This window comes from Aedes albopictus, chromosome 2 (genome assembly GCF_035046485.1).
Source record: "Aedes albopictus strain Foshan chromosome 2, AalbF5, whole genome shotgun sequence".
Classification (NCBI taxonomy): domain Eukaryota; kingdom Metazoa; phylum Arthropoda; class Insecta; order Diptera; family Culicidae; genus Aedes; species Aedes albopictus.
In genome coordinates this window covers 86301840-86309777 of record NC_085137.1, presented here as the reverse complement: position 1 = coordinate 86309777, position 7938 = coordinate 86301840, and the positions used below count along the sequence as shown (strand labels likewise).

Genomic DNA, 7938 nt, shown 5'->3' with positions numbered 1-7938 from the left:
AAACTCATATAATGCGATAAAGTACCATATGAAACACCAATAATCATCGCATTAAGTACCATGTCCCAAGTTAGGCGTAATACAAATTGTTACGGAAACAAACGGTTCATTCCGAATTCTATTAGCAGGTCGCAAACTCCAAATTATGGGTGCGAAGCAGCTTTAAGCTGAAACGTTTATTTCAATTAGTTTTAGTGTAATTAGGATAGTATTTATTTAAATTTACTTACAAAATTCGGTCTCAGAACTGGTTTTGAATGTAGTGGTAATCGCCTTTCATGTTCTTCCAAAAACCTGTGATATTAGTTCTAAGATAGAAATAGTTATTTCACTTTTAGAACGACTTACCAACTTGCATGATTTGCTAATATGTTAATTATAAGTTTTAACTTTAGGTTCAAATTCAATTGTAAATATCTGTAAATTAGTAATTGGGTTTTTAAATTTTGAAAAATGTATTGATTTTTTGAATTTATACAAAAGAGTACCTTTTTTTGAGCCACTATGATTTTTTTCAGATTTTTAGAACTTTGTTTTGGTACCTAAAATTAAGTTCAAACAGATTTTTTGAAATCACCTTTTGACAGCTGGGCAACTGCTTGACAGCTCCGCCCAGTACAAAATGCGACGAGGGGTGATCCGACAAATCACTCCCACACAAACTTCAAATTGATTTTAAAATAGGTTCCCGGGCACCAAAATTCATGAAAATTTGGATTTCGGGTCAGTTTGGCATGCAGATTCAGAATATGGAATTATCTCAACACCATTAAAGAAGCCAATTTAAGCTTTAAGATTGGAACACATCCTAGCTTTCAGAACTATGCACCTGCCTATCTTCTCGGCTCACTTTCGACAAACAAACTCTCTATTATCTGCGCTATTCTCTCCCTATCATCGTATTTGACTAAGCAGTGTTGGCAGTAACACAAATATATACCCATCAGTGCCCACCTAGTGCAATGTATTTGAAAGTGAACGTTTTTTCCTAATCAGATTGACATCGTATCATGTCACTGATGAATCGGATGTCTAGTTCCAATGAACAGTTTCCTGTGATGGATTTCAGCGTATTAGCACTAAGTGGGTATCAAATAAAAAATCAACAACCAATTATTTACACGTGAAACTCATAAAACAGTGTTTCCCAAGCTATGTCTCAAGTGCACGTAATTTGTACAATTTTTGAAAGTTTCAAACTTCTATCACGCAAAAAGTGTATATGTAAGTTATTTGATTTGTGTCATTTTTGTTAATCTGAAAATCGAATTATGTAAGCCAAGCACTTGAAACACAAGGCCAGTCATAAAAGTAAAAATATGTACTATGTTAATAAAATATTACATAGCTAAGAATCCACAATTGTCGCACTTTTCAAGATATAAGTGCTTTACAATGCTTAGAATGGTTATTGGTGACAAGATTATAAAATAAATATGAATATTCTAATTGTTCCATGTGACGTCATGTATCCAAGATTGAGAACATCTGCCCTGCAAAATAATCACCTGTTTCAAAAAAACACACTCAAGACGCCCCATTTTCCTTCCCAATCAAAACTCAACACAAAATAAGCTAGGTGGTATAATCGGAACCAATTAAAGAGAGTGTGTAGACTCTAGATCACAGAAATACTAGACGACCCCAACTCAAACAAAACCAAGTGGTTAACCCCCAGATTGTCGTTCATTTATTGTGTCGTTGTGAATTTTGCGACCGTTTGGGTGTGGCAATGGTTTCCGTTATGCGAGATTTCGGTTTCGTCATGGGTTCCAAAACCGATGAGAACTGAATTACAGTCGGGTCTCCTATTAGACGCTGCTACCCACTTTTCGCCCACCGCGTTTTCCAGGCTCTCTTCTCGCTGCTTTAGTTCATGTTTTGCATGTGATGTATGGCTGGTAGCGTCTACTAGGAGACTCAACTGTACTTCGTAATGTGTCCAACGTAGACCGTTACGCTTATTGGCGAAACTGCGATCTTGAAGCTGAATCACTTCGGTAGAGTGGGCCTCCGAACTCTACGCGGCGGAGAAGCATGTGTGGTGCAGATCGAAATCTTAAATAGTTGGTGATCGTTGCTCGACTCAGTGATTTTTCAATTGCTGATCATCAAGTTATTGCATGAACAATTCACGGTAATGAATAGTTCGACAATGGGTAACGAATCGGTCAATGGGGATTTTTTTCATTATCGTACAAATTGGGCCGAAGGGCCTCAGATTTTCATGAAACTTTTTCCACAGACAGGGCTCATGGTTTTGAATAAAAAAAATGAAAAAAATTCTGGATCACCTATTTTCCCGGAAAACTCGGGTGGATTTTTTTTTTGTTTTCTTCTGACACTACTTTACTTTGAAAAATCATAACCCAAGAACAAAGCACCGTAGAAACAAAGTTTTTTTTTGATGAAATGAAGCAAATTTTCTCAGGAATCCAAAAAATATGAAATGGCAAAGTGTTCCACAAAAATATCCACCTTTGGAAAAACTCGTAAAGAAAAACTGGAAAAACTATGCCCGAACACGCAGAAAATTAAAAAAAATATCTTTGAGAAGATAATTTCATAGGCTTTAATCACTGAAATTTTTCGAAATTTTCGACCAATTTTGTGGAAAATGTCCAAATGTGCCAATAAAGTCATTTCTTTGAAAAATCATAATTCAAGGACGATGCATCGTAGAAACAAAGTTTTTTTTTATTGAAAAGAAAGTAAATTTTCTCAGGAATCCAAAAAATATGAACTGGCAAAAGAGTTCCACAAAATTTTACACCTTTGGAAAAACTCGTAAAGAAAAACCGTATAAACTATGCCCGAACTCGCAGAAAATTTTCAAAAAAATATTTTTGAGAAGGTTATTTTATAAGCTTCAACCGCTGAAATTTTTGGAATGGACTTTTTTATCGTTCCCCGAGTTATGGCCAGTTTTGTGAAAAATGACCATATAAGTCTAGCGTCATTTTGACAAAATTGGCCATAACTCAGAAATATAAAAAAGTGCATTCCAAAAATTTCAGCGATTAAAGCTTATGAAATTACCTTGTCAAACATATTTTGTTGGAAATATTTCACGAGTTCTGGCAAAGTTTTTTTCCGGCTTTTATTTACAATTTTTCTTTTTTTTGCAGTTCATATTTTTATTGGATTCCTGGGAAAATTTGCTTTCATTTTCATGAAAAAAGGCTTTGTTTCTACGATGCTTCGTCCTTAAGTTATGATTTTTCAAAGAAAAGGCTTATACATACATATGGCACATTTGGACATTTTTCACAAAATTGGCCATAACTCGAAAATGAAAAAAAGTGCATTCCAATATAGTTTAAAAAGTGCATTCGGGTATAGTTTTTCCGGCTTTTGTTTACGAATTTTCTCAACTGTGGAATTTTGTGGAAAACTCTTTCCAGTTCATATTTTTTTATTCCTGAGAAAGTTTGATTTCATTTTCTTAAAAAAAAAATGTTTCTACGTCACGGGCTCCCAGCCGGTTGTCCGCGGCCCCCTGGAGGGGGTGGGGGGGGGGGCGGGGTTCGTGAAGCCAGTCTAGAGGGGCCGCATTGTTACAAAAAAAGGTAAGTTATTATTCTGTTCTATCCAGATTTTTACGCTGGCCATAAAATAACAGGGGGTGACGTTTCTTGCCGACAAATTTTATAGTTTGGTCCTAGTAGACAATGATTTTCAACTGTTTATTTGACTGTGAAAAATTTTCATATTTGTTTTGAAACGGTTTGTACCTTGACCGAAAATTATTGACATTCCATTGTCAACAGTATAAATTTTCAACATCAGAGGGCCTACAACGATTAAATATTGAAAATTATAGCGTCGGCAAGAAATGTCAGAAGGGGGTGATTCGAAATTTATGGCACGCCAGCGTAAAAAGCTAGATGAAAGTTATACCGATTTTCAATTTTGTAACTGCTATTTGAATTGTCATTTCTTCACAACTGCGTATTGCGATCGAAGAAAATCGGCTTCTTGAGCGATTTAGGCAAGAAATTTTCTTTGCATCAAGATAGGCCGAAAAATTCCTTCTGAACTGCAAACAGCCCTTATATCGGTCATCAGTAACACGTGAAAATGATAAATGGGTGCAAACCAGTGATTCCCAGAGTGGCCGGAAATCGGGTCGAGGGGGGCCAAAATACAAAAGCGGCGATGTTTTCAGTAGTTTCAAGGAACATATCCAGATGTTTATTCATTCATAAACATTACGTTCCCTAATATTTTTTGACTTTGCTTTTCTTCAGGATTAAAAAAATGATCGTTCAAAAGATCTCAGAAATCTGCTTAATTATGCAGAATTTAAAATTTTGTACATGTACGGAAGTGTTTCTGGAGACTAAACATATTTTGGAACTCGAAAATCTAAAAATCTATTGATAAGTTTTTAATTGATTTCATTTCAAAGTATTTTTAGAGAATAAGCTTGGATGGAAAGGATTTGAGGCTATTTTTGAGTCCAATAGCTTTAAAAAAAAACCCAAGACGAAGAGAACAAAACTGCCGAAAATACACAATTTCCCCTATTTAAGATTTATTTTTACAGAAATTGTAATAGAAGGATTTGTTTATGTGTGTATGTTGTTTTATACTGCGTTTTTTTAGAACAAATTTATGGTAGTATTGGCTAGAATACTCCATTTTTGGTAAATTTGACCATCCTTAAAAACAAAAAAAAATCATGAATTCTGATCTAGTTCGTCAAACTGTTTTCGTGGATATTTCAGAATAAGTTGCCAGGAGATTTACGGTTTTAGCTTATCTCTAGGAGGGGTTTGGAAAACACAGGAATTAAAGGATGCCCACGATGAAATTGGCACACAGAAAATATTGTATAACTTTTGCTTGCGTTCGCCAAAATAGCTAATTTGTTGACCATGAATAGTATATTATGTGTAGCTAATACCATAAAATATTCAATGAAATTGGTTGAGTATTGGCGCAGATATTGTCGATATCATAAAATGTGATTTTAGAAAATTTGGATACCCATTTCAAAAAATTGCTTAGGCTATAACTTTTTTGTAACCTCATCAAAACGTTTGAAAATTTCACTCGATATTATTAACATAGTATCAATTAAGTTGTAAAAATTTGATCGAAATCGGATCAGTACTTTTTCTAGTAAACATCCAAAGCTCAAATCGCTTCAAGGTAAATTTTAGGTACTTTTTGACCATTTTTAGTTCCGCGTGCAGTATTTGGACTGTAGAACTGGTAACACTGTCCCGATTTTTATAAAACTTTGACAGTGTAAAGTTGTTGTGTTAAACTGTTTACAGTGAAAATTTCAGCCATTTTTGTTGAGTACTTTCAAAGTAAGAGCAGTTTTAATTTCACTATACCAAAAACCACATCTGCTTATTGTGACATAGTGCGGCATATATGGCTATAGCTTTTTGACGGTATGATCAAATTGAATGAAATTTTAACAAATTACTTCTACATATATACTTTACGTACACTACCCGTCATAAGTACGGACTCACAAAAAGTATTGCAACAATATTGCATCACCCTGACTCACCTCGATATCTCCTAAACCAGAGGACTTACAAAGATGCTGTCTTCAGGAAAGTTATTCAGCAGACAATTTTTCTGAAGGCGGCATTTTTGTAGGTGTTCTGGTTTTGGAGATATCGAGGTGAGTCAGGGTGATGCAATATTGTTTCAATACTTTTTGTGAGTCCGTACTTATGACGGGTAGTGTACATAAAAATTTTCATTGAAATCGGATCAGTATTTTCGACGCCAAAGTTGAAACAGCAAAAAAGTGATATCACAGACAAACAGACGTAACACTCTGATATTTTGCATCGTACACCGATTTAACGGCCTATTTAAAAATTTGATAGTTGGCCAACTGACCACCCGTGGCGATCGCATCGTTTTTGCTCGAGTTTGACGTTTGCATACTACCGCCACCTAGTTAATGGTCGGTCAAACTCAGTCATTTTAGCATTGGGCGAACATGTTTCCTAGACTATGATTTGATTCGAAAAATGTCCGAAGTGTTACGTCTGTTTGTCTGTGGTGATATTTTCCAAAATGTTTGTTTGCCCAAGATTCTCAAGTGGCAATTCCCTTGTTTCAACGATATCTCCGCCAATACTCAACCGATTTTAATGAAAATTTGATGGTATTAGCTACACATAATATACTATACATGGTCAAAAAATTAGCTATTTTGGCGAACGCAATCAAAAGTTATACAATATTTCTGTGTGTCAATTACATCGTGGACACCCTTTAAGCGAGACATCCACTAAAACGCTTTCAGAAGAAAAACAATTTCGGCTGCGCCGCTATTTCTAAGCTGACTCAAATTGAACATACATGGCATCATTGTTTACGAAATGTAAAAAATGTAAAAAAAATAGTATCATTGATTGTCGAAAATACCTCCCACAGTAAATTTAGATTATATAATTCATATTTTTTCTAAAAAAAATCATTGGGCCACAGTTTTCAAAACTTCTAAAGGGGGCCACCAGCTCAAAAAGGTTGGGAACCCCTGTTCTACGTCTTTCAAAGTATGTAGTGTCAGGGGAAAACCAAAAATTTCCACCTGAGTTTTCCGGAAAAATAGGCGGCCCTGAATTATTCCCTTTTTTTAAATCATATATTCATGAACCCTGCTTGTGTGAGATTTTTTGTTTTATGTATATTCTGTAAATGAAACTGAAAACTGATACGGCAATTTGAAATTTAGAAACAATAACAAAAAATAGTACATCCTGAGTGGGTATCAGTTATTCGTTCTTGCTCGGGCTTCAATGTATTGTAGCGAAAAGTGAGCTAGCCATGAACCATTATCCATTCAATAGCAGAAAATTTAAGCTTTCTCTATCTTGATTCCAACATTGAACCAAGTTATCGTTGCGTTTATCAGCTGTTGGTGCGATCCAAGAACAAAGTGTGTTTGGCCGGCTTGCGAAGTTCAAAGCAACGCAGGTGTGATTGTACCTACCTACCCCGCCGACCCATTGGAAACTTTTCTTCAATTGTCGGTTCCACACAATACAATAATTAGCACTTGTTGCAATTTGAAAGCGTTGGATTCCATCGTCTGAAAACTACTTACCTGCTTGTTCTTCATGCATTAGCTGACGCTCACCACGATGCTTTAGTGTACTGCCTGACGGGGTGAGTTATTATGACCCCAATGTACAATGACGGTTGAGAATCGGATGCTTAACCGATACTCTAGACTAGCTTTGAGCAGATCATGATAACCGATATTTTATGCCCATTGAAATTAACGCAACAGTGATGGATTGTATAATAATTTTGGACACTTTCGCTGCATTTACAGGTTTCCCTTCAGCTGTAATTTAAGGAACATTAAAATATTACCACATACCGCACATGAAATGCCCGTAGATAGAATGTAAACCCATGTTCCCACACCGCAAGGCATCACTTACCACGACCTTGCCATATTACATCATAGCATCCTTTCCAATCTCGATGGTTAACCTATTTACGAAGAGTGGATTTTTTGTTTTGGCTAAATCGTAAAATGGACCGGTCATAATTTCTCAGTTGCACTCGGATCAGGTTTTCGGCAATGCACGATTTCTCAAAATAAAAGCTTTCTCAAGGAATGACATTGATGCTTTTTGAAGATATTAAATAGTTTTCTGCAAGAATGCTAAAAGGCAGAACCTTCCACAGTAAGTTTTATTACGATTTTAATCACTGAAGGAGAAAAAAAACAAAAATAAGCAATTTGTAAGCAACGCGTTCCATAGGTTCCATATGGCGTCAGTGCGACAGGTAGCAGCCTGCGGTGATAAAAAATCGCTCATGAGGCGGAACAACGATGCGGGAAAGGCGATCGGACTACCGCTCGCGGCTTCGGTGCACGAAAGATTACCACACTGATGTGGTGCCACCAGTCACCACCACCGCCAATCACTCGAGTTGAAAGGA

General features: G+C 36.1%; 1 protein-coding gene and 1 long non-coding RNA gene across 2 annotated transcripts in view; both read left to right on the top strand.

Annotated features, from left to right (window-relative positions):
* LOC109427879 (uncharacterized) overlaps positions 1-7938 on the top strand; it is a 224061-nt gene that overhangs the window by 205630 nt on the left and 10493 nt on the right. The gene's annotated exons all lie outside the window — the stretch shown is intronic.
* LOC134287654 (uncharacterized) lies at positions 7-1455 on the top strand. Its single transcript, XR_009997432.1, has 2 exons — positions 7-427; positions 779-1455. It is a non-coding gene; the product is annotated as an uncharacterized LOC134287654 (long non-coding RNA).